Source organism: Rhinolophus hipposideros, assembly GCF_964194185.1.
Source record: "Rhinolophus hipposideros genome assembly, chromosome: 23".
NCBI lineage: Eukaryota > Metazoa > Chordata > Mammalia > Chiroptera > Rhinolophidae > Rhinolophus > Rhinolophus hipposideros.
The window spans coordinates 10,032,936-10,060,516 of NC_138069.1; the positions used below are offsets into that span (position 1 = coordinate 10,032,936).

At 38.5% G+C, this 27,581-nt stretch overlaps 1 protein-coding gene and 1 pseudogene across 3 annotated transcripts in view; both read right to left on the bottom strand.

The window, feature by feature from the left end:
* Positions 1 to 15,022, bottom strand: part of AFF4 (ALF transcription elongation factor 4) — a 67,221-nt gene extending 52,199 nt beyond the window's left edge. Inside the window, exon 1 of one of the 2 annotated variants that reach the window (XM_081034910.1) lies at positions 14,606 to 15,022. The gene's annotated coding sequence lies outside the window, so the exon portion shown is untranslated. The remainder of the gene's footprint in view (positions 1 to 14,605) is intronic. The other variant, XM_081034911.1, reaches the window with a different exon arrangement.
* Positions 15,023 to 16,443: 1,421 nt separating this feature from the next.
* LOC308491399 (small COPII coat GTPase SAR1B-like) lies at positions 16,444 to 17,025 on the bottom strand (annotated as a pseudogene). Its single transcript has 2 exons — positions 16,695 to 17,025; positions 16,444 to 16,565 (listed from the first exon to the last, which is right to left on the bottom strand). The product of its transcript is annotated as a small COPII coat GTPase SAR1B-like (transcript).
* Positions 17,026 to 27,581: the final 10,556 nt, after the last annotated feature.

Consider the following 27,581-nt stretch of genomic DNA (forward strand, 5'->3'; position numbering starts at 1 on the left):
TCTACTGTTATTCAAAAGACAAAGGATATGAATGGAACAAATATTACAGTCTCTCAGGATATGATACGCTGAACTTGAACACTAATAATGAACAGACCTAACAGTAAGTATAGTATACATTCTTCTCAAGTTCACATGGAACATTCTCCAGGATAATTATATATTAGGCCATAAAACAAAGTCTAAATAAATTTAAAAGTATTGAAATCACACAAAGTATGTTTTCAGATCACAATGTGATGAAATTAAAAATCAAGAAAAGAAGGAAAATTGGGAAATTCACAAATATGTGGAAATGAAACAATACGCTCCTAAATAACCAACTAGTCAAAGAAGAAATCACAAGGGAAACTAGGAAATCCTTTGAGATAATGAAAACAAAACCCTACATAAAACCTTATCAGATGGAGTTAAAGCGGTGCTTAAAGGGAAATTTATAACTATAACCACTGATACTAAACAAGAAGAAAGATCTAAAATAATAAAGATTAGAGTAAAAACATAAAATAGAGAATAAGAAAATAATAGAGAAAATGAACAAAACCAAAAGCTGAATCTCTGAAAATACCAAGAAAATTGACAAACCTTTAGTTGCAATGACCAAGAAAAAAAAGAGAGAGAGAGAGAACTCAAATTACTAAAATTAGGAATGAAAAGGGGACAACATTACCAACCTTATAGAAATAAATGGAAGGGTCATAATGGAAGATAATGAAAAATGGTATGCCAACAAGTTAGGTAACCTAGATGAAATGGACAGAATTCCTAAAAAAGCACAAAATTATGCAATTTTTAATAAAAACAGTTTAAACATCAGTATTTTGCATAGAAGGACCTTTGCCCCAAAGTTAGTCATGAGACTTCTCTCGCCTTCAGATTTAAAATGATGTACTGAAAAACACGGAAGCAAAGATAATTCCATATCATTTTTGCTTTTTTGCATATCTTTATAAATTATCTCAATTTCTCACAATCATGTCTCATAAATCACTCTCAACTAGACCCTCAAAGCTTTCCAGAAACTTGACTTCGTTCTCCAATGAACGACCTTTCCTATTCCTCACTAGTATTTCATGGAGTCCATGACTCCCCCTCCTACCTTCCGTTCTACAAATGACCTTGTTTTACTGGACACAAAGATTAAAAATAAAAGATAAAGAATCAGAGAGAAATCTTCTCATCAACACCATCAACTTTGAAACTACCCCACATCTGCATCCATTCTCTTCTTTCCAGTGGTTAAAAATATCTTTCTATCAAAGAACAATTATGCCCATTTTGCTATCTTTTCCTAGATCTTTATCAACTACTGACTTCTCTCCAGCAACGTCAACGTCTTCCTTTCTAATGAATCTTTTCCATCAGCATTCAAACATATTCTTCTTTTATAAAAAGAAGAGTCTTCCCTGGTGCCTTATTTCTCTCCAGCTACCACTCTCTTCGCTATTCTTGTCCATGGGCAACCTTCTCCAAAGGACTCTTGGGGATCCTCCACTTTCTTTGCAACCATTCGTTTTATAAAGTTACCCCAAAAGGTGTAAGGAACAACACAGTGGACACTACAGTTGCCCACAAACCACCCTAGAAAATACAGCATTGCAAACATAGTGGGAGACTCCTGTGTGCCCTTCCCGCACACCTCCTGGGCTCCTTTCCCCTACCAGAGGTAGCCACCATTCTGATTCTGGTGCTAATCATTGCCCATAAATTTCTTTATGCTTTTACTATATATGTATTATCCCTAAATAAGACATTGAGTTGTTTTGCATATGTTTCAACTTTTAAAAACAGTATACTCTAAAGACTCAGTGCCTTTTTAATTCTTAGCATTATGCTACGAGGTTAATTCATGTTCATTTATTTTCACTGATTGTATCCACACAACCTACTACTCCACTCTTCAGTTGCACGATAATTAGGTAGTTTCCCCTTTTTCTGCCATTACAAACAATACTGTCATGATCATTTTTATACATATATATCTCTCTGTACCATGAGTGAGCTTTTTTCGAGAACAGACATCTACCAGTGGAACTGCTAGGTTGCAGGGTATAAGCATATTCAATTTTAGTAGATACAGACAAACTGCCTTCCAAAATGTGCCCAATCACTGTTCAACATTCAACTGTTTCCAACTTGTCACACTCTATTCCTCTGCCAAGATCTCTAGTGGTTTGCATGTTGCTAAATCCAACAGACATTCTATTATTTTAGTTGATCTACACTTCGTCTACACATTCAGCCACAAACGGTTCCTTAATATACATTTTGTTTCTGTAACCCCAGGCCTCCCAGTTTTCCCAGCACCTCTAGCTCCTCCCATTCTATTTACCAGACTTCTTAAAAGCTGATGCTTCTCTGTACTCAGCCCTGGGTCTTATTCTAGTTCAGGTTATATTCTCTCCCTATATCCTCATGGCTTAAAACAGCACCTATATGCCTATCATCCAAATCCCCGAGTATGCTCCACATCACAGCTTTTTCTTCTGAGATACAGAACATGTGTAGGGACCTGTTTGATCATGTCCTGTGACGAGGAATCTCAATCTTACTACATTCAAAGTTGATTTCTTGACGTGCTTCCCCTGCCTCCACCCACTTCTGCTCCAGTGAGCCTCATCCTACCTACCAACTACTCGGGCTGAATCCTCCCTCCAACCTCTCTCCACCTCCATAACCACAGCCTCCAAAACAGTTTTTGAATTTATCTGTTCACTTCTTTCTCCATTGCCACTGTTCGAAAGAAGCCATCGCTTTATCTCCAACGTGGACAAATCCTACAGCCTTCCAACTGAACTCTAGTTCCCCGAGTCTCTCTCTCCTCCACATTTCATACAGCAGACAAAGTGATGTTTTTAAAACACAATTAGATCATGTCATCTAACCCCACCTTAAAAATTTTTAATATAAAAGCTTTCCACTTACACCAGTATCAACTTTAAGGTCCTTAAAAAAGCCTACAGAGTTATGATCTGACTTTCTACTTGATCTGACTCCTGCTTCTATCATCAGATTCATTTTGTATCTTACTACCTTTCCCGCCCAGTTCCCACCAGGGGCCTTGTTTGGGCGTCTTGAACTTGTGATGCTCTATCCAGAAAATTCACGTAGACAATTGCCTTTTCCTTCAGAGTACTTGATCACAATTAAGTATACACTTATTGTGATGTTCATCAATACTTTCTCTCCCACTAGACAATCATCAGGGAATGTGTCTGTTTTGTTCAGCACTGCATACTTATAACACCATCAAGTAGACATTCACTTGAATGAGTAAACTAATGAACTTCACAGCCTGGCTGGCAAAGAGAGGATACCTCATCTACTAGGAAATAATGCCCAGAGATGATATTCTTTACCTAGTACCACAAAATACAAATACTTCAAAATTCAAGTTAGTACCTCATATTACCTGATATTACAAAAATCAGACATCATCCTGCAACAAATTTTAATATAGCACTCTTAACATTTGCATTTAATTATTTCAGGTAGACCAGAACTGAACCATATTTCTTTACTTATCTATAAAGCTATGCAACTGTTATCCTTTATCACTCAATTCATTTCCTCCATGAAGCTTTTCCTGGTAAAGCAAAACTTTATTTCTGTATCTTAGAGGCCACACAATATCACTAGCAATGCTTATTATGTAATTAAGCAGATATTCAATTGTTCCATAACTAGTTTGAAAGAGTATTTGCCAGACTCATTACCAATAAACTGATTTATTCTTTTAAAAATACTAGCTAATTTAAAACCTCAATTCAAGAGAGGAAATGTTTATTACATACACAAATATGCTCACAAGGATGAATCTAATAAATGAGTATTCATGCTATATGTAACCAGCTGCCTCCCTTTAGACAATGTTTCTTCTCAGTTACAGGAAATGTTCCTCCATCTGTAGTCTTGCACTGTTACATACCATGTAGCTATTTCAGAACCAAAACCAAATAAAATTATACTTCTTTCATTAATATTTGAAAAATGTATAAAGCAAATTTAACCGGCTTAAACTTGCCTCAAAAATTGTTGCTACCGAACTCTAAAAGCATATGGACAAATGAATCAAACTGAGAAGTCTATTTTCATCTTCAAAGATGAATAAATGGGCAGAGAATGGTTAAAAGTCAAATTTTACAGTTCCTTTTATAAAGAAGAAAACAATCCTTTGACTCAGTCTCTTACTTTAAAAGCATGCAAATATCCAAAACCCACAAAGGCATCTTACTGTAAACTTCTATAATGCATATATTGATAATTATTTTATACCTTTATAAACCAGATCTAATTAAGACATTCTTCTGCTTAAAAGTCATCAATAACAGGATTTAAAACTGTCTCCAGTTCAATTCTTACCTACTTCTATAAAGCCTTCAGGATTTATCTGAGCCTGAAAATAACCTACATACATTCAGATCCAGTTCTTTACTCCAAGTGGCCCCTCCACTTAGTAGTCCCTTCCTTCTCCCCATTTCTAAGTTTACCACATATCCCACCTCCTCCAAGAAGCCCACCAAGATTCCTCTGCTACTAAAATAACTTACTCCCCAAAGCATTTCATTGTATCTCAAGTGGGGCTTAACACTTGCCTTACATTAGAATTATTTACTGTTATTCTTCTATCTGCCCTCCTTACCTCCATACTGTAAGCCTCTGGAAAGTAAAAACTATACATACAATTTAACTTCCCCTCTGCCATCCAGTGCTTAACACAATGGCTAGCATATAACAGCTACTCAAAACACCTGTATTTTATAAAGGGCACAACTGTAGTGTTACTGCTGTGAGAGCCAGTCAGTGGGACTACTCACGAAAAGTTGGGTTTCAGTTGGGTGATGTCACTCATCTTTTTCTATCCACATAAAGTCTCCCATTTCTTCCCTAAGACTTTTAGTTACATTTGATAACAGTGAGAGTACGTCTTTTCTCTGCATTCAGTATATTAGCAATCCAAAAAAAGTATTAATATTGATACTAAATGAATTGTTTTTAAAGCAATACTTCTAAAAGATTTTATCAAAAAAAAAAAACACGTGCAAGGAAAAAAGAAAAACACATGTACAGAAATGATCAACTTCTATTTTTACTTAAACACTGTACTCTCAAATGTTCACCAAATATAAGCGCTAGACTGTTAAAATCTCAGACTCATACTTGGCAAACTGAGAGGTGTAAAAACTAAATGTTTCAGTCTATAACATCCAGAGAAATGATCTGCTCAACAGAGCAGTACAAGACTGCTTTCATTTGTAGGACCCAAGGAAGCCAAAAGAAAATAATGCAAGTCCAAATTGCAAAATAAAAGCAATTTTATTACTTAAAAATGCATTTAGCAAATTAAACAAAAGTTAAAAAGCATTACACAGCAAAGGCTCCTTAAATTATTTCTCAATTTCACCTTCATTTGCATATGCAGAAGACAGGTGGTAATAAGGAATAAGGTACAAGGATTTCTTGAAATGTATTAGTACCTTAAAATAATAAAAAAGGCTAGAGGGAAAATGCAAATATACTGAATAAAGAAAGTACTCAAGCCTTGGGAAGGTAAATCAATTCCATCCTAATTACTCTGAATTCTGTTAATAAGGTTCTATTAAAATGTGAACAAGAATATTGCTTTAAGAAGGTCAAGACAATTTAAGGCTATTGCTCTTCAACCACTGGAATATAAACTTATAAATTATAAATGAGTTATTTATTATGATACAGAATATTTACTTTGAAAGATCAATTTGTGAGTGATGAGAGTAAATTTACTTTCAAAATATTTTCTAATTCAGACTTGTAACATTTAAACAGAATTCAGAAGGAATTTTGAAGGCTTTACTACTCTGATTTTAAAATCTCTCTCTTCAGTATGGACCTAAACTTTATAGAAGGTACAATGTTAACACTAGCTCATTCAGCAACCATTTAACCAGTGCACGTACTGTGCCAGACACTGCACTAGGACTGACGATATAAAAAACAAAAGTACCCCTCATCTCCAACATTTGGTTGCAGCTAGCCTGACCAGAGAAAAGTGACCAGAGGGAAGGAGGGAAGGGAAGGAAGGAGAGGGAAGGAGGAAGGTTGGTTCTAAGCAGAGAGAACATGGGCAACAGCCCAGAAGAGAGCACAGCACACCCGGGGAATAGAGGTGAATCAGATGTAGTTGGAAAACAGGGTTGGGGGGGGGCGGTGCTGAATAAAATAAGACTAGAGAGAAGACATGGGATCAGACTAGACTTGTGGGTTTGTTTCTCAAATCTGAAAGACATAAGAATACCTTTTCAAATAAAATGGTTATCTCCCAGATTTGAGAGATGACTTTTTTATTATGTTAATAAAATACTATAAATATAAAATTAGGTATGAACTTGTTATGTTTATAGCGCTTATGTAACTGTAAAACTAAGACTTCAAAAATAAAAACAAAAATTAAAATAACATTAATGTAACACCTAAAACAAATATGTCAACTGTAACTGAAAAATATTTTAAAAATGACATTAATGTAATAGATTATTTGTTTTACAGAAACCAGACCGATGATGTATTCAATTCTGGAAATATGCAGTCTCAGATCTGGTTCTCTATTTTTAAACCACTTTTGTAACTTGGCTTCAATAATAATAATGCAAAAAATGCTTATAAATATGTTATACTAAATGGATTTAATAATTGTGTTTATTTCCTAGTTTAGGGAAATACAATCTTATACTACGAGACCAGGCAGCAGTCCTTAAATATTGATTATAAAGAGGCCTCACTTGTTAACTCTGACAACCTTGTTCGTTCTGTGGTTTATAGTTCCCTATAAATCTACATTAAATGTATATCTAGTATAGCCACGGCTAACGTTGGGAACACAACACCTATTCTGCAAACTGTTTTGTGTTGATTACCGTGTTTCCCCGAAAAGAAGACCTAGCTGGACCATCAGCTCTAATGTGTCCTTTGGAGCAAAAATTAATATAAGACCAGACCAGGTCTGATATGATATGATATAGTAATATAATGTACTGGGTATATAAGACCGGGTCTTATATTAATTTTTGCTCCAAAGACACATTAGAGCTGACGGTCCGGCTAGGTCTTACTTTCGGGGAAACACGGTAGTTACAAAGATGGGATCCTCCAGATACATCTCACAGTGAAAAATGTATGATACCACCTCGTATGCCAGGGTTCTTTTGGGTTCTGCCTATAGGAGCACATACTACGAGATGGTCCAATTTTACTCACTGTTTTTTCCTGTCTGAGACACAGTAGTATCATCCTTAGTACGATACATTATAGCTTGGCATAAACACAATAATAAACAAAATCTAAACACGGCAACAAACTCCCAAGGGTGTATTTAGCTATAAAGTAGTCCTTCAGAAGTTACATAAAACTCATTAATGTCCCAGTTAAAAGAACACACAAAAAAATGGAACACTACTAGAAGTTTTAAGAAGAGAAGTAACAAAATCAGATTTGCAGTTTAGAGGAAAAAATTATTCTGGTACAGGGTGGAGTAGATTAGACTGGCAATAAGGAAACAAATGAGAAGACTGTTGGAATAATCCAAATGAGAAATGAAAGCCTGGATTAACGTAGTAATAAGAATATAGATAATGTAGAGAGGGTTTGGATTCAAAGCTGTTAAGAAAGTGGAATTAACGTAGTAATAGGAATATAGATAATGTAGAGAGGGTTTGGATTCAAAGCTGTTAAGGAAGTAGAATCTTGGGGCCCGCCAGATGTGAGAAGTAAAACGGAGGAACCTGAAAACTTGCAGGTTTCTGGGAAAAGCAATGAAAGTGGTACATTCTCCAAAGCAAGGAAAAGAGCAGGATTGGGGTGAGGGGATTGAGAAGTGGTAGAATAGTTAACCCATACACAATGAACACTTATAGGGACTATCTGATCAACTTCTAGCCTTACCTCACCCCAGATTTTTCTGGAAATTCTCTTCTCCATTCATATACCACGTTTCCCAGAAAAATAAGACCTAGCCGGACAATTAGCTCTAATGTGTCTTTTGGAGCAAAAATTAACATAAGACTTGGTATTATATATTATATAAGACCCAGTCTTACATATATATATATCATATCATATCATACCATATTATATTATAAAGACCCGGTCTTATATTATGGTAAAATAAGACTGGGTCTTATATTAATTTTTGCTCCAAAAGACGCATTGGAGCTGATTGTCCGGCTAGGTCTTATTTTCAGGGAAACATGGTATAGTTAAGAGCAACCTATAGTAACCTATAGTGTGAGCCTACCTTCAGGGTATACTTGACCTGTGAAGTCTGAATCCCTAACTACAGCTAGGCCAATGCCCAGACACCACTTGTTCACACACATATTCTACAATCAAACAAAACCCGCTAACAACCACCACAGTAAATAGAGACCTTTTAACTAACTACTCAACCTGAAGTCAATCCTCAGACCCAAGTATCCACTAAGGACCATTTGATCTGCTAAAAGAGGAGCCAAGAAACCTTTTTTAAAGCCATGCAGTAAATATTTTAGGCTTTGCAGGCCATACAGTCACAATTACTCTACCTTTATAGCAGCAAAAGCAGCTACAGATAATACATAAACAAATGGCTGTTGTCTATGTTTCAATAAAACTTTATTAATGGACACTGAAATTTGAGTTTCCTATAATTTTCACATGCCACAAAATATTCTTCTGATTTCCCCCTCCCACCATTTAAAAATGTAAAACCATTCTTAGCTCACAGGCCATGTAAAAGCAAGCGGCACTGGGCATACAACTATAGCTTGCCAAGTCTTGTGCTAATGTCCTCTCAGTGTTAATCTCAGACAACAGACAATGAAAATCTTCCTAGTAGACAGAACTGGAAACCTTCATTTGGCTGACCAAAAACTCACTCCGTCAGCAAAAATGTAAGTCAAGAACTGAAGGCCTATACAATTTGATGGTTCTGTCATTTACCTTATACTGTACCTGTCCAGCAAGATATTGTGTAAGTTTGGGAACAATGATACCTTCCTCTCCTAAGAGTTTTAGGTTTTTTCCCCCCACCACTGTCTATCAGTTACATTAGAGATGGTTAAATATAGAAGTTAACCCACAATTTTCAGACACAAAGCATACCTAAGCCTTATTAACAAAGGATATCACCTTTAAAATCTGTACTCAGAGAACAATGACCTCTGTATGTGGTAGCTAGATATGAATTTTGGTGGTCTCCACAGAAAAAATGAAGGTGTTTGCTGGTACATATAGCTTATGTTTTAAAAATATTTAACATATACAGGGGAAAAGTAGGACTGTATGTGTGTACTGAATAACCATGGGATGAATGAGAAGGACCAACTATGTTTTAGAGTGCCCTTTACTCTTCTCTCTAGGATGAGGCAGCTAGAGCATATTATAATGTAGCCCCCAGCCAAAGTTGTGGTCTAGAGGTGGACATATAACCTAATAAGTCCCTTTCCTGAGATTTGGAATTGAGACTCAGATCAGTCTCTCTCTGATGGCAGAAAATATAAGATTTCAAACTCAGAAAATATTAGTACTAAAGTTGGTCTGCAGCAAAAGAGAACTAGCTGAATACACAAAGAGCATATCATGAGAGAAAAAAAGATACTTCTGACCATGTCTGGAGCCCATGGCTCCAGCAGTTCTTGCATTCTAGCTGTCTTCCTATGGTTTGTCTTTCTTAGAATTCACCGGATATCCAATATGTTCCCAATAAATCCCTCTCTCTCCCAACTAAAAGAAACTGCCTATTAGGGACTTTCTAAATCTCAAGAGGGGTGTTCAGTTGGATGAAAGAGTTCTGGTGCACAGAAAACACTTACAAATGGCAGCTAAAGCAATACAAATGGGTGAGATCACCCAGGAGAGTGAGACAAGAAGGCGAAGGCTAAAATTCAGAACTATCAATATCAAGGAAGTAGCAAGAATTAAGAGTCTGCAAAGAAGCAGCTAGTAGGAAGAAAGGCAAGAAAGAGAGAGTCATCAAAGTCAAGGAAGAAAACAATACAAGGAGAAAATGGTTAGCAGTATCAAGTATAGAAAGAGGTTGAAGTAAGCAATGACTATACAATTTGGCAATATAGAAATTACAGGTGGCCTTAGTAAGAGCAATTTCACTGGCATGGTAGGATGAGAAGCCAGGCTGAAGGTTTAAGAGTGTGCAGCTGAGATGCACAGCATTATCTATGAAATACTCCTGCACTAGAAAAATTTCAAGTCTGAACCGAATCAAGCTTCTAGATGTAACTACTAATTTACAGGAAAAACAGTGGACAGAGGAACATATTACATGAAACCACAGGGATACAATCTAGACTGTGAGAAATCTCATAGGGCAAAGACCTGGTTTCTTTAACAAACCAATTATATGGGAACAAGAACAAAAAAGGTACGACAGCAACCTGTGGGGGATGGGGGAGAGAGGGTGGAGACACATACCCAATGTAATATTATAGACCATATTTGGATCCTAATTCAAATAAACTGTTGAAACAAAGCAAAAACTGTAATCAAGTAAATTTGAACACTGACTGGCCGTGTAATGATATTAAGGAATTAGTGTTAATTTTTTTAAGTGAAGTTTTAGGTTGGTTTGTTTTAATCCTAATTTTTTAGAGATACATAGTGAAACAGTGTAACACAATCTTACTTTTACCAGTGTGTCTTCCCTGATACATTGTGCTCCATGTCACCCAGCAGTCTACAGTCCCAGATTTAGCTGCCTAACAAATAATTAAGAGAGATACAAAATGATACAGGGATTCAAAGGAGGTCACAATTGGAGTAGGGTGAGGAAACTTTAGGCGAAAATTTAACAGGTAGGGAACAAGAGAGGAAAAGTGACATTCCTGATGGAAGAAATGATAACAATTGCAAAGAGTTGGCGAGACCATCTATGCAGAGTATTGGCCTGTACTCACCTCTGCATAAAACTGTTCCTTACTCTAATGACGACATGAAAAGGAAAACACGAAGTGAAAAGTCATAATCTACTAGGCAGCTCCAAATTGACAAAATCATAGGAGACCACTCAGGCCCCAAGCAGTCCCAGGGAGCCCAATCCCAGGACAGAGCATGACAATATCTGTGCAGCCAAACCATACTGGATTTGTAGGACAATCTAGTCATGTCAATTACAAATCCCACCACACACACACACACACACACACACACACACACACACGCACTTCAGGAAAAGAATGTATGAAGTTCTTTTGAAATGATCAAAATAATTAGTTTAGGGAGGACAGGTGGCTCAGTTGGTTAGAACGCAAGCTCTGGGCAACGGGGCTGCCGGTTTGATTCCCACGTGGGCCAGTGAGCTGCGCCATCCGCAACTAGAACGAAGTCAATGAGCTGCTGCTCAGCTCCTGGGTGGCCAGATGGCTCAGTTGGTTGGAGCGCAGGCTCTCAACCACAAGGTTGCCAGTTTGATTCCCACAAGGGATGGTGGGCTGCACTCCCTGCAACTAAGACTGAAAGGACAACAACTTGACTTGGATGGAGCTGATGAGTCCCCAGAAAAACACACTACTATTCCCCAACAGGAAGTCCTGGAAATACATACAGTTCCCCAATAAACTTCTGCTCCCCTTCCCCAATAAAATCTTTTTTTTAAAAAAAAATTAGTTTAAAACAGTACCTACTAATAAACTTTGTCTACCTGCCTAAAACCCACCAACATGGTTCATTAGGCATTGCAAGAATGATAAAGTTACATGAAATGCCTTTCCTCAGGTCACAAATTTTTAATAAAGTATAGCTGATGGAGCAGATAGGTTTTAAATAAGACTTTTCCTTCAAAAATAGAATAAGTCATCCTAATATTAAAATGTTCTTAGAATATTTTGGAAATGAATTCAGTGGTTCTAACATTCTCTATGTGCCAGTATCATTAAAATTCTCAGGATATGATGCCAGTGAAAATGAACATCGAGACAAATAGGAATGCACACGATCAGCCAAAACTCAGTAACTGGAATGCTTATGACTGCCTTCTTCCACGTACTAAAGTATCACTGCAAATAAACAAGATGAGGTGGTGTAGGGAGTTACTACAAGTAGGGGTGCTTTTCTTAAACCAAAGGAAAAAGCAGCAAGGTAACAGGTCAGGTTAGCTTTAAGAAGTCCTTAGTCACTGACTAACTACACCTTATTTCACAATAACTGAGACTGGCATACACCCTCCCAGAAATCAAACATAATCGTTCCAACTTATCAGAAGAAAGGAAAGAAAAAAATGGGCAAAACATAATAAGAATTGGGGGTTCAAAAGCTGGAGAAACTTCAGGTAGGAAAGCTTGTATAGTTAAAATACCTGTGGGATAGAGCTAAAATAAAAAATAAAATCTAAGTCATCAATTTTTATAATATACACTGCACTTTTTTTGGCTCACTGTCCAGGTGTGTGTTCGATACTTTAAAATGCTTCTTTGATTTTACGAAAAGTAATACAAAGAGAAGGCCTCATATATTTTGGACTCCTTTCTAAACCAGTAGATGGTCACAAAAGAAGAAATACCTGTTTTCTTTGTTCCTCATAAAACCATGACATTTACCTTAACTCTTCAAAAAAGGTTAAGATACGTGACTTTTAGAAGGCTTCATCTTCTGTCACCTTCTGTAGCTGATAGTCACTTTTTCCTCTTCAAATATTGATCACTTGCTCATACAACCTTCTTTGGATTACCCTTTTGTGAAATCTTAGGTTGGCTATCACATTCAAATTCAATCTAATAATTGTATAAAATACTGGGGAGGAGACAGAGAGGTATAAATACAGTTCTCACTCTAAAGACACTACAACAGACCTACATGAAAATTGCAACACAAAGCAAAGCATCACCTGTTACAAAGCAGAAAATGTTCTCCAGAGCAGAGAATGTACGTCATCTGACAAGTATAAGGTGAATCTGAATGAAAATACTCCTATCTTTAATAACTCTTAATTACACAGCTTCACCAACGCATTACAATCACCTTTACACCCCCAAATCGTAGACCACTTTCCAATTAACACAGCTAAGCTCCCTTTTTTTTTTTTAAAACCAAACAATAAAGGTTGGATCATTCACAGACATCCTATCTTGTCCCCACTTGACACAAAATTTTAAAGTAAAATTTTCCTACTGTTCCTGTAGAGCTAACAAAAAAAACAATCAGCCTGCAAGCCATTACAAACTACACGAAACTGCTGGTATTAAAAAAATAAAAATAAATTTGATTACTTCCAGGTAAGTTAACTCTAAAACATAATTAAAAACAACTTCTTGAGAATTTTTTTTAAGTTTTGGAGACTGAAAAATGCAGTGATGAGACAAAGTAAACCTGAGACATTTAAAGAACCAGCTTTGTTAACAACCTAGCGACCACTTGCCAACACTCCCTAATGAACATACGACCAAAGATGATTCCAGGCAGATTCACGAGTCAGAAAGGCTCTTTATCACGCGCCCAATTAAGAAAGTTCTCGCAAATATTTCAACTGTGATAAGTGAAAGGACAGTTAAATACAAGAAGCGCTTGACAAAGCTTTGCAGAATCAATATGGAAACAAAGCTGCGAGGCTCTCACCTCGGAGCCCTAGAAAAACACCACACGTTTTAAACGTCGTTTACAAACGTCCGATTCACACCGGCACCTATCTCTTAGATTCCGTCACGAAAAACGCCCGAGTCGCTGGAAACGGGACTGGCCGGAGGGGAAACTCACACGGGCGGCAGGAAAGAAAGCGCACGATTCTTAATTGCAACCGACTACCAGCCGCTGAAATCACACTCGGCGTCTCAGCTGGAACTCCACACGCCAGCGTTTCAGATTTTGTCCTTTCGACTTGTTCGAAACGACACCGTTTGTGAAGTACACGGCAGTAAGAATCCTCTTCGAACTCCCGTCTTCCACGATCCATCCTCAGAGTGGAAGGAACAGCAAAGTGGAAGGAACAAAGCCCTGACGTCAATTACGAGATTAACCCCGGGCTCAGGCGGCTGGAGGAAAGGCCTAAACATCGACGTCCAAACCCCGGCTCCGCGGAGAATCAGCTAACAGGCCGACGCACAAGTTACCCGGGGGGATTCAAGGAGCACGCCCCCACATTCCCATTTTTAGTTAAGCCCCTTCGCCGGTGGAAGGCGGAATATTTTTCCTTTTTTTTTTTCCAGGGGGGCGGGGGGGGGTAACCGTGCGCAGGATCGCGAGAAGGAAAGCGAGAACTAGCCGGGTAAGGCCAGCCAGCCTCTAGGCCTAGCTTCTCTGCCACTGGAAATAACTTGAAATCGGGTGCTACAAAGTAGCAAGGCAGTCGGCGCAATCGCCGAGGGAAGAAACAGATTCAGGAACGAAAGGGGGAAGGAGAGACGGGGAAAAGATGGGTTTCTGGAAATGTTGGTTAGGATCGGGTTAGCTGATTTATTTATTTGCGTGGGGGTGGAACGCGAAGATGAGGGGCGGGGGCGCAGTGCGCAGCGCCCGCCCCGAGGAGCCCCCGCGCCCACGGGCGGCCCGGTCGCCCCCTCCCCCGCCTCTCCCCCTCCCCCGCCCCCTCCCCCGCCCCTCCCCCACCCCGCCCCCGCGGCCCGGCCCTGTCAGCCCGTCAGCCTCTCACCTCCAGTCCCGGCTCCGCTAGGCCCGAACCATCTCCCGGCAGCGGCAGCGGCAGCGCCGGGCCTGCACCTTCACGGGACGCGCATTCGAGCCCGCCCGGGAGGGGGCGGGAGCAGGTAGGCGGACGGGCTCGCCAAGGACGAGGGCCTCCGGGCGGCGGCGGCGGCTCGGGAGGTCTCGACCAGCGCAGGCGGCGGCGGCGGCGGCGACGCACCTCACACGGCACAGGCGGAGGTCCCGCCCCGCCCCATGACGGTCTGGCCCAGCCGGGGACGGCGGACTGAGGCGGCGGGGGCGGGCTGACGAGGGCCTGGCACCCGGATCTCCGCCCCGTCCGCTGGCGGCGGCGGCGGCGACGGCTCGACTCCCGCAGCCAGGGCTGTGACTGACGCAGCGGCCGCGCCACCCACGTGACCAGACCCGGGCGGGGGCGAGGCGTCACGTGACGACGCCGCGCCCCTCCCTGTCAGGAAAGCCGGGGTGTCGGGCCGCCGGAGCTGCAGTCCCTGGAGGCGACGCCGGGGGTGGTGACGTGCGCGGTGCTCAGGTCCGACGGTCCCGAGGCTACGGGCCCCGCGGCCGCGTCGGGAGGGCGGGCCGGGCAGGACCGGACCTGCACGGCCCGGCGCGCACCCTCCTGTGCGTAGCCGCTGGCGGGGTTCGGGGGCGGCGCCGGGCCGAGCCGGACCTACCGGTTCCGGGGCTCAGGCGAAGGGCCCGAGCCGTCCGCGCCGCGGAAGCCCCGAGACCTGCTTCCGGTGCCGACGCTGCGGCCCCGAGTCCGCCCTCTCGGGGCTCCTGCGGGGGCTGCTGAGAGCCTGGCGTCAGCTTCTCGCGGAAGGCCCAGCCAGCCGCCTTCTTCTTCGTCATCTAAACATTTGGGCCACTAGTCGTTTTCTGCAGGATGTTGTTTTGAACACTTTCCTTGACCTCTTAACCAGCCTGCCAGTCAGGGCAAGCTATAATTTGAGAGTAAAAACAATAGTTGTAGACTAGACGGGACCGTCAAAGGTCTCGTAGAACCCAGTTCGGTAATTGTCCAGAGATACTACCTCTGGTTCATCAGTCGGGAAACACTTCATAATCGACTGCCTCTCACTGCTTTCTTCCTAGGAAGGAGCTTTTTGAACTCTTTTTTTTTTTTTTTTTACTTTCTACTAATTGTGAAGCAAACGTGTTAAAAATTGCTTTTAATACAATTCAAGGGTTTTGAGGAACTTTGTAAAAAACTATTATAAGAAATGTGATATTAAAACGTTTCTATCAGCCCTAAAAGCTTGTAATTCACCGGCATTAATAGAAATCCATCGCTTTCTTTTTTTTTTAATTCCTTTTTTTCCAAACAGGAGGGTTTGTTTTATTGCATAACGTTTGCATAAGGAAACACATTGAAAACTGGAAAGCATCATGCAATCATCAATAAACTATTACCTGTACACTTAAGATAGGTGGACATAGCTAAAACTTAAAAATTAGTTCCAAAAAAAAAGTACACAAAAATTGAACATGATGAGCTTTCAATTATGGTTTATATTGGTGGGTTCATGTTAAAAAGCGCTTCGAATGCGCTGCTGGAAAGCTGCTCTTTATACACGGTGCTGGGGGTAATGTCAGATTATAAACTAAAAACTGTATGGGATTAGAAAGATAGCATTGTGATAAAGTTACTTGAATCACTTTTCAATTCTCACTCAGATTAAGTTGATATAATATTAATAATCTAAAAAAACCTCTGTATTCTGGCCAACAAAAGTCTATTGAATTCAAGTGACGCATGTTCAGCAATCAAATCTCTGAGTAGGCCTGAGTGGCGAGACCTGGGCCCCACGCAGGCTGGTGTTAATCGATGTACTGTGCCATCCAGCGGAAGCCTTCTCCGAAACCTTGCCTTTTGAGCACACTGCACATGAAAACTTCTAAGGGCCGGGCGTTTGGTTCTTTTAGAGATACACTGCCCTTTCCTGTTGTGTAACCATATAAACCAAACATCTCTCGTAACCTCTCCTCACTGATGGCTTCGGGTCTGTCGATCTTATTCCCAAGAATCAGTATAGGAACATTAGCAATGGTTTCATTGGTCATTAATGAATCAAGTTCTTTTGATTTTAACAACCTTTCATGGTCTGCACAATCCACCAAAAACACAACACCATTGATAGCAGAAAGGTAGGGTTTCCACACTCTTCGAGCTTGAACATGTCCACCCAGATCGAAAGTTGTAAAGGTCATGCCGGCAATGGTTAGTTCTTCTGAGGTGGGATGTAACGTTGGGACATGTCCAAGTTTGTCATCGTGTAGCAATGTTGTTTTTCCAGCATTATCCAATCCAAGAAATACCAATTTGCCAGTTTTCTTATATAATTAAAAAAACTGTAGCACACTGCTGAAACCACTGTAAATCCAGTGAAATATGAAGGACATACCCAAATCTTGTAGGGTCAGTGATTGGAGAGAACGCAATTCCTTGCTTGATGTCTATCGGCCTTACACGCTCTGAGACCGAACTGCAAAGTGTGATGGCTACCACGCTTATTTTACTGATAAGACAGACCAGTACCTTGACAATCTCATTGGCATTTCCAAGGGGGACGTTGGGATATTTAAAAGGTTTATGGGCCTGGTTTAAGAGAACTTCTCAATTCAGGGGACTTGGTTAGGATTGGTTAACAATCATGACATAATAGGTTAGGGTTAGTGGACACAGCAAGATAAGGGTTTTAAAGAGTCTTGGAGAATATCTTAGTTTTCTATTGCTGCTGTACCAAATTACCACCATTAGGGACTTAAAACACAAATTTATCATTTTACAATTCCATAAGTCAGAAGTCTGACCAGGTCTCCATGATAAAGATGTAGGTGTTGACAAGGCTGTTCCTTTCTGAAGGCTCTAGAACTTGCCTTTTCCAGTTCTAGAGGCTGCCCATGTTCCTTGGCTGTGCCCTTCCTTCATCTTCAAAGTCAGCAAAGTCTGGTTGAGTCCTTCTTAAATCATATCATTCTGACCTATTCTGCCTCCCTCCTTCTTTATCTTTACCCTTGTGATTACTGTGTGCCAATTTAGATAATTCGGGATCATCTCCCCATTTTAAGGTCAAATAAATTAGCAACCTTAATTCCATCTGCCACCTTAATTCCCCTTTGCCATGTAACATAGCATATTTAAAGGTCCCAGGGATTAGTAAGTACATAGAGTTCTTGGTGGAGGGGGGCATTATCCTGCTTACTACACAGCATTTAAAGTCGCCTTTGAAAAATTGAGTAGTTCAGTGTTCATTTAAACGGGATTTTGAGAAATTCCTGAAATGAATAATAAACGTACTAACAATTTTTCTCTTCTTGGTCAAAATGTTCCTGGAATAGTAGTTATGTGGAAGATGACAATGAAATAATAAAATTATGTTCATGTTGACTAATCTGTGTGGATGTAGGTGGTTTCAATTCTCAGTGTCCTACCTTATAGTCATTCTTCAACAGGAGCTGGAACCCATTAACACCTGGGGCCATGATCACTCCAAATCTTCACTGTTACTTGGGGTGTCATGATTCTGAATCAACTTTCAGGGAGTAGTTTTTTCCACTTGCTTAAGTGCCAGGTTTTGCCATTCTTAACCCTGCTGGGGAGCTCTGAGGAAAACCGGAGAACACAAACCCGTATTTCAGAGTTACCCCATCTGAGATGCAAGTGAACTGGAGTATTTATACTGTTCCTCCTGTCAATCACTGTCGTCACTATTGAGGGCTGCTCCTCGGGGTGTTAATTCCCCAGCAGCTCCAGCCTGTTGCATGTAAGCAAAGCAGACTCCAGCAGCCAGAGAAAGCTAAAGCTCTCAGGCAAATAAAATCAGGAACATCTTCATAGATAAAGTCAGACATATTTTACTGAAATGGTAGCAGTGATGCGATCTGAGTGGGGCACCAATAGCATCTGCTTCAATGATAATTACTGTACATACTGTGTGCCAGGCATGACATTAAACACTTTAGATGCATTATTTAATCTTTTCAACCTTTTCCTCTCTGTCTTGTCAGCTATCCCTATGCCACTGAAACCACTCACCGAGATCACCAACATTTCCCACACTGCCAAATACAAAAGTTGAATCTTTATCTTTACCTTAGCGGCGTTTAATGCAGTTGACCATTCTCTCTTGCTTGAAACACTTTCTTCCCTTGGTTTTTGAGATGCCATGCTCTCCGAGTTTCCCTCCCACGTTCTTGGCGGCTGCTTTCTAGTTTCTATTGCAGGAGATCCTTTACCCTTTCCTGACTTCTGAATTGAGATGTCCTAAGACTTGGTCTTCAGCTTTTTTCTCTCTTTCTCTCCAGGGTTGGCAAAGCTTTTTCTGTAAAGGCCAGATAGTAAATATTTTAGTCTTTGTAGAACAAGTGGCAAAATCAAGGATTTCATGTAGGTACGTAATAATAGATTTTATATTTTTTCCATAAATTTGTGATGAAATCCAAAATACAGTGATTAAGTTTTGTAATTCAAGTCTAGTAATGAGAATAATAATTTTCCTTTTTTTGATGGAGAATGGGGATAACATTTCATTTACCTAGGATTCAAAAGTGATTTCGAGGGGCAGTCAATTAGCTCAGTTGGTTAGAGCGCGAGCTCTTAACAATAAGGTTGTGGTTCGATTCCTACATGGGATGGTGGGCTGTGCCCCCTGCAACTAAGATTGAAAATGGCAACTGGACTTGGATCTGAGCTGTGCTCTTCACAACTAGATTGAAGGACAACAACTTGCCTTGGAGCTGATGAGTCCCAGAAAAAACACATTGTTACCCAATAAAATTTTAAAAAAGAAAGAAAGAGAGAGAGAGAGAAAGAGAGAGAGAGAGAGAGAGAGAGAGAGAGAGAAAGAAAGAAGAAAGAAAGAAAGAAAGAAGCATAGGTATCAAATCAATAACCTAAAAAAAAAAAAGGTGATTTCAAATATTCTGTTAATGTTGATCCGTAATGAAATGTTTTTGAAAACATCTTTTCACACAGATAGGTACTGGGAAACCCTGATACTAATCCACTGGCACGTGATATTAGTAAAAAATATTCATTGCTTTGAAGAAATTTATAGAATTTTATTAGATTCTTCTCTTGATATATGTCTTAGGACATATCATTACACTGCAGATTAATCATCTCCAGTTGAAGATTGAATGAGAGAGCCTCGGTTACATTGTTAAATGGATTTTGAAATATGAAATTTTTCTTTTCATTTGAAGTGAAGTCCAAAAAATCCTGTAGGCACTGTATAGTTTGAGCTCAGAAAATATATATGCTGCATATTTGTGTGGTAATGGACATTTTACTTCTTGTAACTTTTAACAGTACAGGAAGTATTTAAAGCAATTTGACGTTACAATTCAAAAAAGTTATTGGTGCTGAAATGCCTTTACTGCAGTAAAAGTTTCATATGTAAACAAGTTTGCCTTGTAATTTTAGTTTGAACTCATTAAGAGGCATTATTGAGTCTTTAGTAAAAGCTAAATTCCAAACCATTTAGTGTTCAACAGTAGTTAAGGGAAGTTCTCCTTCACAAAAATGTCTAACTGAACAACATTATTCACTATAGGGAAAAGGTGGAAGCAACTCAAATGTCCATCATTGGATCAATGGATAACCAAAATGTAGTATATTCGTACAACAGAATATTATTCAACCTTAAAAAGAAAGAAAATTTTGGCACGTTACAATATGGACGAACCTGGGGATATTATGCTAAGTGAAATATGCCAGTCACAAAGAGACAAATACTGTATGATTCCACTTAATAAGGTACAAAGTGTAGTCAAATTCATATAGACAGAAAGTACAATGGTGGTTGGTAGGGGCTGGGGAGAGAGGAGGAAGGAGAATTATTGTTTAATGGATATAGAGTTTCAGTTTTGCAAGATGAAACAAGTTTTGGAGATAGATGGTGGTGATGGTGGTGATGGTTGCACAACACAATGTGAACATACTTAATACCACTGAACTGCATGCTTAAAGATGGTTACGGTGTTAAAATTTATGTTATACGTATTTTACCACAATTTTTAAAATTTCCATCTCAGCCCTAAGCTTAAACAATTACAATAATACTTTACCTATACTAAGCCATGCTGTGTGGTATAGCAAGTCAGGATATTCAAATTTATTTCTGAAAAAAAATTCCTGAAACTACAGAAGAACAATGAAGTTCACTGTTGACATTGTTGGTTCAATAACACATAATAAATTAAAATATTTTCTACAGGCTTTAAACACCTTACATTGTCAAAAGCTTTGTAAATCTGTCCAACTAAGCTTTTTCTGCTCCACACATGTTGGTACTACCATCAAATGTAACACATCTGACTGGACTCAACTTCATGTTGTACTGAATTAGTGTTTTCTCAACTTCTTTGAAAATATTCTCACATGTAGTTGTCCCACATAGACTATTTTCAGAGGCTAATTTTTCAATCACTTCGAACGCCTCACTGATTCCTTGAAAAAACAATTGAACAGTAATGGTAACATCCATCTAAGAGTCAAGGACATATAGATTAATGGAATAGAATTGAGAGTCTAGAAATAAACGCTTATATTTATGGTCAGTTGATTTTTAACAAAGATTCTAAGACAATTAAATGGTAAAACAATAAGCTTTTCAATCAAATGTGCTGGGACAACTGGATATCCATATGCAAAACAATGGAGTTGGACCCCTATTTTACACAATGCACAAAAATTAGCTCAAAATGAATCAAAGACTTAATTATAAGAGCTAAGTCTATATACCTCTTTAAAAAATATAGGCATAAAACTTCAATACCTGAATTAGGCAATGGTTTATTAGATATGACACCAAAAGTTCAAGCAACAACAACAATATAATAATAAAGTGGGTTTCATTAAAATTAAAAACTTTTGTGCTTTTTGAGGGCAATTAAGAAAGTGAAAAGACAAAAGACAAATACCCAGGTTTTTAAAAATGAGCAGAAGATCTGAATAGACATCTCTCTGAAGAAGATATACAAATGACCAATAAGCACACGAAGAGATGTTCAACATCATTGGCCATGAGGAAATGTAAATCAAAACCACAATGAAATAGCCCTTTACTCTCACTAGGATGGCTATAATCAAAATGACAGATAATTACAAGTGTTGGTAAGACGGAAGATATTGGAACACTTATAGATTGCTGGTAGGACTATAAAATGGTACAGCTGCTTTGGAAAACTGTCAGTTCCTCAAAGGTTAAACATAATGTTACCATATGATCCGGAAATTCCATTTCAAGAGAAATAAAACATGGATCAACACAAAAACTTGTACACAAATGTTCATAGCAACATTATTCATAATTGCCAAAAGATGGAAAACAAACCAAATGTCCACCTGATAAATGAATAAACACTGTCATATGTCCATACAATAAAATATTATTTGGCAATTAAAGAAATGAAATACTAATACATATTATACTACAGGTGAACCTTGAAAACATTATGCTGAATGAAAGAAGTGAGTCACAAAGGACATTTATATGAAATGTCCACAATAGGCCAATCTATAGAGATAGAGATTAGTAGTTACCTATGGCTGGGTGGTTGCAGAGGAAATGGATAATTACAGCTAATGGGTGGTTTCTTTTGGGGATGATAAAAATGTTGTAAAATTGATTCTGATAATGTTGCACAACTCTGAATTGTACACTTAAAATGGGTGAATTGTATTGTGTTAATTATATCTCAAGAAGCTATTATAAGAAAAGAATCAAGAAAACCAGTTGATATCACCTTGTTTTAACTGACTATTCTTTTTTTCCTTTTTTCTTTTATTGGGGAATATTGTGGGACAGTGTGTTTCTCCAGGACCCATCAGCTCCAGGTAGTTGTCCTTCAATCTAGTTGTGGAGGGTGCAGCTCAGCTCCAACTCCAGTCGCCGTTTTCAATTTTTAGTTGCAGGGGCGCAGCTCACTATCCCATGTGGGAATTGAACTGGGAACCTTGTTGTTGAGAGCTCCAGCTCTAACCAACTGAGCCATCTGGACTCCCCTCTGGAAGCTCAGTGGCAGCTCGTTGTCTTCAATTTAGTTGTGGAGGGTGCAGCTCGCTGGACCATGTGGGAATCTAACCAGCAACCCTGTTGTTCAGAGCTCGCGCTCTAACCAACTGAGCCATCCAGCCTCCCCAATGTTTATCTGGCTATTGATGTTACTCTAAATGTCTTCAACTTACAGAAAGGCTAATAATCTTAAACAAGTTAATTTTCTCTGGATATGTTTCCTTGGCTGCTACAATCAAACATGATTCAATGAACTAGCCATCCGTAAATGGCTTTCTTTGTTTGGATAGCAAATGAGTCACTCAGAAACTTTGTTTGAAACCTTTTCATTTTTGTGAAGAAATTCAGCTGTAATGAGATATTCTATTTAAAAATGTCAATATCGTGTGATCTAGCCTCAGAAGTCACATCCTTTTCTAGAAATCCTTATTGACTGTACAAGTCAGCCCTATTAAATGCGGGTGGGGACCATACAAGAACATGAATACCAGGAGTCAGGAGTCATTGGGGGCCATTTTAGAGGCTGCCTACCACAATGCCTTTTTGAAGAAAAATGAATGAACAACAACAACCAAAAATAAAAAAGAAAAGAAAAGAAAAAGAAAAAGAAATAAGGTGTGAACATTATTATTTCTTTTAAAAAGTTTTTGTTGTAACGATTCTAATGCAAACATTAAGAGGAGTACAAAGTCACACATGACTCATACTATTTATATGCCTCCCTGAAATAAAATCCAAATATACTATTAAGGCTAATGTGAATATTAAAAATTTTACTTGGTTTCTTTCTTTCTTCTTTCCTTCCCTTCCTTTTTTCCTTCCTTCCTTCTCTTCCTTCCTTCCTTCCTTCCTTCCTTCCTTCCTTCCTTCCTTCCTTCCTTCCTTCCTTCCTTCCTTCCTTCTTTCTTTCTTTCTTTCAATAATTATCTATAGAGTACCTACCATGTATCAAGTAGCATTATTAGCATTCTAGACCTTAGAAGCAGTAGTGAACAAAATAGTCCTTGTCCTCATGGGGCTTCCATTTTAGTGGAGAAGAAACACACACACACGCACACACACACGCACACCCCTTTCAGGTGTAAACACAAAGAGGAAAGAGCAAGGCAGAGATAGAATAAGTGCAGATGCTATTTTAGCTAGGTTGGCTAGGAAAAACCTCACAAAAGATGAATTTGAGCAGAAACTTGAATGTGGCTTTTTAATAAAGGTTTACTTTAAAACATGAGCATTAGTATTTTTTAAATAATCATGTAACAAATTGCTCAAAACTGAGTGGCTTAAAACAACAGTAATCATTTATCGTCTCTCATAATTTCTGTGGGTGGGGAATTCAAGTGTGGCTTTGCTAGGCAGTTCCTGCTTAGGGTCTCTTGAAAGGCTGTAGTCATTTGAAGACTTAACTGGGGATAGAGGATCTGCTTCCCAGGGGCTCCCTGACAAGACTGGCAGGTTGCTGCTGGTTGTTGGTTGGAGGACTCAGTTCCTCCTCATAGGGGTCTCTACAAGGCTGCTTCAGTATCCTCAAGCAATGGAGGCTGGTTTACCCCAGAGTGAGTGTTTCAAGAGACAAGGCAGAAGGTGTAATGCCTTTTATGACCTAGCTTCTGAAGTCACACTCAGTCACTGGTCACATAGATTAGCCTAGATTCAGTGTGGGAAGGAACTACATAAGGGTATAAATAATAGAAAATGAGGATCCTTGAGAACCATCATAGAAGCTAGTGGTATAACTGTAATAACCATCCAAACCATAATTTTCCTCTCATATTTGTAAAGATTTTAAGCAACTTACTCAGGAAAAAAACCTGCTAATGAAAACTACAATCAATTTTTTTTATATTGGTTCAATTTCATTCCAGTCCTTACCCACATGCATAATCTGTGTACATTAACATTTATAGAACACTCCACCCAACAATAGCAGAATACACATTCTTTTCCAAGTGTACTCAGAATATTTACTAAGGTGTATTTACCAAGGTAGCCCATATTCCAGATCATAAAACAAGTCTCAACTAATGCAAAAAGATTCAAGTCATACAAGGTATAGACAAGATTTACCTGACCACAGTAGAATTAAATTAAGAATCACTAACAGAAACATCTTTAGAAAATCTCCCAATATATGGAAACTAAATAATACACTTCTATATAACCCACAGGTCAAAGAAAAACTCAAAAGGAAAATTAGAAAGTATCTTTAACTAACCAAAGATGAAAATGAAACATATTACTATTTGTGGGATGCCTCTATTGCAGTATATAGGAAAAATTTATAGCACTCAGAAAAAAAGAAATGTCTCAAATCAGTAACTTCAGCCTGAACCTTAAGAAACAAGAAAAAGAAGAGCAAATAAATCCCAAGATGAGCAGAAGAAAAGAAATAATAAAGATCAGAGCAGAAATCAATGAGATAGAATAACGGACAAACAACAGAGAAAGTCAATGAATCCAAAAGATAGTTCTATGAGATTAATAAAATTTATAAGCCTGTAACCAGACGACTCAGGATGAAAAGAGAGAAGATACAAATTACCAATATCACCACAATGCCAAAATCACTACATGTTCCACAGATATTAAAAAGACAAAACAGAATAGTAAAACTTTACATGTTTAATAAGTTAGATGAAATGGAAAAATTCCTTTACAGCTAAACTAACAAGTTTCACTCAAGAACAAACAGATAACTTGAATACCCGTATTTTTATAAAGAAATTGAATTTGTAGTTAAAAACCTTTCCACAAAGACAGCTCTATTTTTATTTATTTATTTATTTATTTATTTATTTATTTATTTATTTATTTATCTGAAAGATTTTATTGGGGAAGGAGAACAGGACTTTATTGGGAAACAGTGTGTACTTCCAGGACTTTTTTCCAAGTCAAGTTGTTGTCCCTTCAATCTTAGTTGTGGAGGGTGCCGTTCAGCTTCAAGTTGTTGTCCTTTCAGTCTTAGTTGTGGAGGGCGCAGCTCAGCTCCAGATCCAGTTGCCATTGCTAGTTGCAGGGGGCGCAGCCCACCATCCCTTTCCGGAGTAGAGGAGTCGAACAGGCAGCCTTGTGGTTGAGAGCTCACCGGCCCATGTGGGAATCCAACCGGCAGCTTTCAGAGTTAGGAGCATGGAGCTCCAACTGCCTGAGCCACGGGGCCGGCCCCAAGACAGCTCTATTTTTAAAAATGTGTTTTTGTACTTTTTATAACTATTTACATTTATAAACTAAAATGGAATAAAATTTAAACAGAATAATTCGACAGGGAACAAAATTCAGTTCATACATATTGGAGAATTTTCCAGAGATGTTTCTGTTATTGGTTCCTCATTTAATTCCACTGTGATCAGGTATACTTTGTATATACCTTGTATGACTTGAATCCTTTTACATTTATTGAGACTACTTTATGACCAGGAATCTGGGTCAATATACCTTAGTAAATGTTGGATGCACTTAGAAAAGAATGATCATTCTGCTATTGTTGGTGGCGTGTTTCATAAATGTTATTTATGTCAAACTGGTTGGTTGTGTCACTCAAGTCTTCTATACCATAAATGATTTTCTGTCTACTTGTTTTATCAGTAATCGAGTATGGGTGTTGAAACCTCTGGCCATAATTGTGGATTTCTCATTTTATTTCTATCAGTTTTGCTTCATATAGTTTCAAGATCTGTTATCAGGCATATAAATGTTTAGGATTATTCTGTCCTCCTGATAAATTAACCACATTATCATACAAAATGAACTTCTTTAGCCCTGGTTATAGTCTTTCTTCTGAAATGTACTTTGTCTGATAGTAATAAAGCCTCTCTAGTTTACTTTTTATTAGTGTTAGCATATCTATTTGTGTGTTTATATTTAAAGTGCATTTCTGTTTGGCGGCATGTCCTACTTTTTTATCCAATCTGATAGACACTACCTTTTAGTTGGAATGTTTAGACCATTTTACATGTAATGAAATTATTGACACGATTATGTTTAAAACTATCATCTAATGATGAACGTCTAAGTATTACCTTGTCTTGTACACCTGAAACTAATAAATAAATAAATAAAAATAAAATAAAAATAATAAAAAAATAAAACTATCATCTTGATATTTATTGCTTATTTGTCTCATTTGATTTTTGTGGCCTCCTTTTTCCTCTTTTACTTTCTTTTTCTGTTCTTTCTTTTTTTGGATTTCATTCATCTCCTTTGTTACGTTATTAGCCTATAACACTTTGTTTTGTTATTTTTGGGTTGCTTTAGAGTTTATCATCCCTAGGACTTTCCCCAGGAGAAATGAAAGCATATAACCGTACAAAGACTTATACATGAATGTTAATAGCAGCTTTATTTATAATAGTCCAAAACTGGAAACAACCTAAATATCCATCAGTACATGAATGGATAAACAAATTTGGTATATCCACACAATGGAATATGGCTCATCAATAAAAAGGAATTAACTACGTTCTTAATATGGATATAAGAACAAGAATGATGCTCAAAATAATTATGCTGAAAGAAGGTAGACCCAAAAGAGTATATACTATATGATTCTATTTATATAAAAAAATTTTTAAATGCAAACTATTCTATAGTTAAAGAAACTATAGTTGTCTGAGGATTGGTAGGGGGTAGGGTAAGCAGGGAGGAACGGTTGAGAAGAATTACAAAGGAGCACAGGAAGCTTTGAGGAGGCAATGGTTTGATTGTCTTGCTTGTGGTGTTTTCCCTGAGTATATACATATGTCAAAACTTACCAAATTATACACTTTAAATATGTGCATATTATTGTATGTCAACCGTACCTCAATAAAGTTTTAAAAAGAAAATCAGAAAGAAAAGAAAAAATGTGACCTATAATCTTGCCACCTAAATATGAGACCTTTTAACAATTTGGTCACAATCAAACTCTGTTGACACATTTTCCGATACCCAAGTGGTATCTGA